We start from the raw sequence: 5,674 nt of genomic DNA on the forward strand, positions 1-5,674 counted from the left end.
AGTAAAGGGCAAATATAGTTCTGTAGTGGAATCAATCACTGAACCCATCAGTGAGAATGACCCTCCTGGCCCCCACCTTCTTCCCCATGCCTAAGAATTTGCCATATTCAATCTTTAGGCTCTGAACCCAAATGCCCTTTGAAAGTGAATTTATGATCACTTCATCACACTGTCTATTAGCTCACTTTCTAACAAATAGGATTGAGAAATATATGGCAGGAACTGCAACGGCACATTTCCAACTAATGGTTAAAATGTCAGGGCGATAATGTACAAGCGCATCTGCCCTCAAACACAAAATCAAACGCAGCTTTACAAGGGCTGTCGCCATTCCACTTTAGTTAAAGACTTGCAAGCTTCCTTCTTCCCTTTTGCAGGGCTGCAGTTTGGAAGCTGCTGCATCTCATCAGGGCTCGGTTTGCCAGTGCTGTACTGTACTTCATTAGGCAGCTCTATTTAATGGTTTCAACAAAAGCCATCATTTTAGCCCAACTGCCTTGACTAAATTAAAATTTCCAATCTCTGTTTTAGTGTTCTGCCACTGATGTATACATAAGCAAAACTGGTCAACATCTGCCAGGGGGTTGGCCAAAAGTTCTGTAAAGATGTACTTCACATTTCTGAAGCATGTGCAAAGTAACAACGTACTTATCCTCCTGAGGGCTCTCATGATTTTACTTCACCATTTGTTCAGACACACTTTAGCAGCATATAAGCCATACAGTTGATTCTCCCCTTGGTTGCAGTTTTATCTGTAGTGTCATTTTGAGTAATTGGGGTATGGTAGCTGATCAACTTTCAGGTTTCTCATTGGCAGAAAGGGACTGTATTGGCACCAAGAAAGAATATGATGGGTCCTCTCGGTGCCTGAGCAAGTGTCCCTCTTTTGCACTTGGCTACCCAAGGCCATTAGAAAATAAGCTTAATAAAGCAACTCAGTGTATACATCTTAACTATTCCCAGCCAAGGGGATGCAGCTATAGAAGAAATATTTTAAACCAATATGAAAGATGGTAAATGTACATATTTAGTCAGTGATCTGTGAAAGTTTTTGAATTAGTTTTTAAAGCTTTGTTAAGACCAGAACGCACAGATGTTGAAAACAAGTTCAGATGTAGCGACAGATGGTATTTGATTATGAAGCAGACTGTTCATATAATACAAAGATGCTGCTTCTGCCATACACAAGTAACTGCAGAGAGTGCAGTAGAAATTTTGGAAGGCAGAGCAGTTCAAGAGGTTCTTTGTGCAGCAATAACTTTCACGTTTTTCCAGCAGTGCTAGAATTGGGATAATTTTCTTTCTTTTACAGTCAACACCCTCACCCCCCTTCCCCCACTCGCCATTTTCTCCCCTGTTGTACAGCTCTCCTGCACTTTTTTGATCCTCTTTTCAGGTCATTTGAAATCAGATTAAGGATAACTACACTTTATTTATATTTATGGAATAGCAAAGTTCCTTAAGGTTAATAATAACATAATAGTTATTATATATTGCTGATATTATCTCTATAAAAAGAGTACCATGTTTTGGACAAATCCTGAATTTTGCAAGTGATGTAATACTATATCCAGAATCACTGGGCTGCTGTACAGGTCTTTTGCTGGGGACAACATACACGCCTATTTGCTGGGGCTGCTGCCACGTTCACTTTGTCAAAACCACAGTCAGCCCCTGTTCACTTCCCTCCTCCAAAGAGATGTAAGAAGAGTACTGAAATTTGGAAATACAGGGAGGGAGCTGTGTGAAGGGCAGGAGTGCCTGACACTGGGCACTAGCTCCACCCCACTGCTGTGGTGGGGGGTCCGGAACCTTCCTGCCACTGCTGTCCTCCAGCACCCCCTGGGTCCCTTTTGGCCACTGGCTTTGGAGCCCTTTGCCCTGAGCAAGGAGCAGCTTATGCAGCCGGAGGCAGCACCCATCTGCCTGGCCTTTGCACAGGGTCACTGTCTGGCAGAGCTGGGTTTCCCCCTTGCCCCACCACAGCACACCTTGACCTGCTCTTTCCCTGCCATCGCTGGGTCAGCCACCCTGTGCCACTGCCAGCAGCCGGCCGTGGCCCCGGTTAAAGGCTGCTGAACACTCTGGAAATTTCTGGAAGGGCAGAAACACCATTTAAGCAGCAGGCTCGTCCTGATGGGAGGGAGAAACCTGACTCATGGGCAGGGGGAAATCCTCTCCACAGATGGGCTTTTCCAATTCCTCGGCGGTTCCCCCCAGCTTCTGGGAAAGCAAATGGCCAGGTAAACAGTATTTTAAAATACTGGCTCCGGCCACTCGCAAAGATGCAAAAGGATGCAAAAGGATGCCAGGAAGCAAGGTTTCAGCTAGGAGATAAAACTGGCAGGGCAGCAGCGTGTGGATTGTGCAATGTAACCCGGGGGCTTTGGGAGGGCCATGCAGGACCCCCGCATGCAGGCTGTTAACGAGTAACCGGGTGTTAATGAGTAACGCGTGGGGCTGGCAGCGCCCAGGCCAGGGCTGGAGGAGCAGGAGCTGTTCCTGGCTCTGCAGAGGGCGGGTGGGTGGTCCTGGGGAGATGGTGCCACCACCCTGCATCTCCCTTTCACTCCCTATAAAATGGGGACACACAGCAAGAACAGATCTGAGCACAGCCTTTTGAAAGTGCTCGACATTTTTCCCTGTGGCGCTCAGTGAGTGGTGGAGCTCCCCTTCTCTGCGTTCTAGGTTTCCTCCAAAGCTGGGAAGTCATAATGTTTATGTTTGTGTAAGAAAGCAGGGAATCTCATTTTATATTATACTGCTTCCAAACACACGTATTTTATCAGGAAAGATTTAAAATCCACCCCTTGACCTGAGTGTCCTTATGTTTCCAGACTGTTTGCAGTTTAAGACAAGCTCAGAGTACCTGGTTTTCCGAGAAGCCTTTGAAGCAGTTTAAACCTCCACCTCATGTGCTGTTCAAGATCCAACCCTGACTGTCCTGTGGCTTTCTTAAATATGCCAGCAACTATTGCCATGCATGAGGGGCAGGTAAGCCCCCAGTCTGAACAGCCAGACTTCAGCCCAAGTCAGGCAGCCAAGCAGTTCCTGGGGTGGGTGTGTTGCCAGAGCCTTGTGGATTACTGAGAAATTGTAAAAATAGCATAAAGAAAAAAATCTAAAGTGCCTCCACTTCAGAGAAATCTGGCCTTATGGTTTTGACTGGAGTATCATCTCTTCCTTTAAAAGCTCTGACCAAATTATTGAGCTGATAAACGATTTCCCTTGGTTTTACATGTGCTGGCATGAATTATCCTTGAGTGCTGCATATTAGGGTTGTTTTGTACTAAAAGGTGTTAAACACTTGTAATAAATATTTTTCCTTATTTCCCCTAGGACACTGTTCCATCTCTGGTTGGTGAAGCATAAAAAAGAGCTGTCATGCCCAGTTTTAATAGGCAATAGGATTTCAAGCCCCCAGAGTTGTTTCACAGTCTGGCAGTGGCCATAATGAAACTGGCCACTGTTGCCACAAGACTTTTTCCTCTCATGCGTTCTCCCCTGTTACCTCCCACAGCTGCTTGACTGGCAGGTCTCTTGCAAACCACAAAGATATTTACATTGGAGCCAGTGGTATTTCTTTAGCTATCTGTGCCATCTTTCTCGTTTTTTATTTTCCTTTGCCTAGATAGAGACTCAACCTTAAGCCTAATTTTAAAGAATAAAATTAAACCGTGCATGCAATTAACTGCATTTGGGTACGAACAGCAGTTCATTTTCATGTGTTTTGTTGTGAAGCAAATAGCTTGTTTGTTTGTTTGTTTTTTCACACTGATTCCCAAATAAATGGGAAAGTACCACTATTCACTTGCCCAGGATTTATTCATGAAAATGCAATCACAGCCTCCCAGACTCTGGGCAGAGCGAGGTGGGGGGGTCCTTTCTCTGAAGGAGAGTCAGTGCCTCACTCTGCTCTGCAGCTCTGGAAAGAGTCAGGCTAACCTAAGCCAACAAGCATTCATTTGGGGGTCTAGAAAATTTTAATATTTAAATAAAAGATACCTCTTTCATCTCTTTGAGGTACAGGTACGGTAGTGGTGCTAATAAACAATACACAAAAACGGGCTTTGTAGCAATTGATGGATTTTCTGCACCCACCAATCTATCAAGCTTTAATAGGCAGCTTCTCCAAATGCTCCTGCCCACTGAAAAGCTGGAAGAACAGGCAGGCCTTGCAATGCGCCCAGAGGGTCAAACACTTGGACCAAGGCAGGGAAACAACCCTCCTACCCCCCAGCCCTCTTTATCTAGCAGCTCTGCCTTCACCCTGGGAGCCCTCCATCCCCATGCAACAACAGAATTTTAGTGAAGATTTCATTTTGCATACTGTGTTCTTAAAACAAATGCTGTGCCAAATTTTAAAAGTCACGAAGACGAGTTTGGGGAAGCACTGTGACCCCTTGCAAAGAGCGAGGGACGTACTTGCCATTATTGCCCAAACGCAGGCAGTCATATGCTGCAACTCTCCCTTTCCCTCCTAACAAAGAGGGAAGACTGGATCAGAAGGGATCATCTCCATAGAAATTGTGTTGGCACAACCCAGACTGGGCATAAATAAGGGTACAGACCAAGAAGATGAGAGCAATTAACCCTTTCAGGCTCTCAAATGACAAAATGCAGTCTTCCACATTCAGCTTCTCAGTAATGTGATGTGGAAAAGACTCCAGTTGCTAGTGATGCTCTCAGTGACATAAAATTATTCTATTATTTGCCTTGCTCAGGGATAATTCATGTCTTCCTTATGATTTTTAAGCTAGAACATAGTATCTTTCTTATTGTAAAAATTCCAGGTATTAGGGGAACTGAGGATTTCCAAGCACAGATGGCCAGATCTGCAGAACTTGGATCATTTCAGGGTGCTTGAAGCCTGGGAAAGTTGATTTGGCCCTCTGCAATGACAGGGACTACTTGCCAAGTTCCAGTCTAGCTCTGAACTCCTGCAGTATTCTGAGATGCCAATAAGTAGGATTTCTTATTTAGAGATCTGTGTGCTTTTCACTGCAGGGTAAAATGGCAAACAGTGTCCTGCATTTCACAGAACTAGTATGTTTGAGGGAAAAACTGATAGGGGCACAGAGTGAGCTGGCAATTACCCACGCAGCTCGTATTCTTTGGTCCATTAACTGGGTACCTGAGGATGATCTCCCTCTCCCTCATCTAGTTAACTCTTGATAACTAGCATAAAAATTATTTTAGTAGGTTGGTTTGGTAATGTGGATAAACATGAACTAGGAGAGGCAATTTGTTTGCAGTAAAACCAGAGAAGATCTCACACTTAAATGAGTATTAGTTATGTAGATGTAACTTCACAACCTTCCACAGACCTCCTTTACAAATGGTGTTGATGTGGCCAACAAATGTAACTCCAGTTGTCTAAAAACACACGGGGTTTTAACTGCTGTTGCAGATACGAAGTGTTTATTTGATTGTTACAGTGAAGTAAAGCTGGATTCAGGCTCCAGCTCAGCTCTACAGTGTCCTGCGGCTGAATCAGGGAAGATTCTGAAAATAAATGACCTCAAATCAAAACATATTTTTAACACACGTCTCCTTCAAAATCAGAAAAGTCTTGCAGGATTTTGTGATCTAAATAAGCTACAGTCTTACTGCCATCTGCACCAATTCTAAGCCAAAAAGAGACCTTTCATATCTGAAACACAGACACTCATGT

At 44.3% G+C, this 5,674-nt stretch overlaps 1 long non-coding RNA gene across 1 annotated transcript; it reads left to right on the forward strand.

Moving 5' to 3' along the window:
- The first annotated feature begins 2,132 nt into the window (after nucleotides 1-2,132).
- LOC138107832 (uncharacterized) lies at nucleotides 2,133-4,538 on the forward strand. The gene is made up of 3 exons (XR_011149719.1): nucleotides 2,133-2,243; nucleotides 2,838-2,994; nucleotides 3,340-4,538. It is a non-coding gene; the product is annotated as an uncharacterized lncRNA (long non-coding RNA).
- The last annotated feature ends 1,136 nt before the right edge of the window (nucleotides 4,539-5,674 follow it).

The sequence above is a fragment of the Aphelocoma coerulescens genome, chromosome 3 (genome assembly GCF_041296385.1).
Source record: "Aphelocoma coerulescens isolate FSJ_1873_10779 chromosome 3, UR_Acoe_1.0, whole genome shotgun sequence".
Lineage (NCBI taxonomy): Eukaryota > Metazoa > Chordata > Aves > Passeriformes > Corvidae > Aphelocoma > Aphelocoma coerulescens.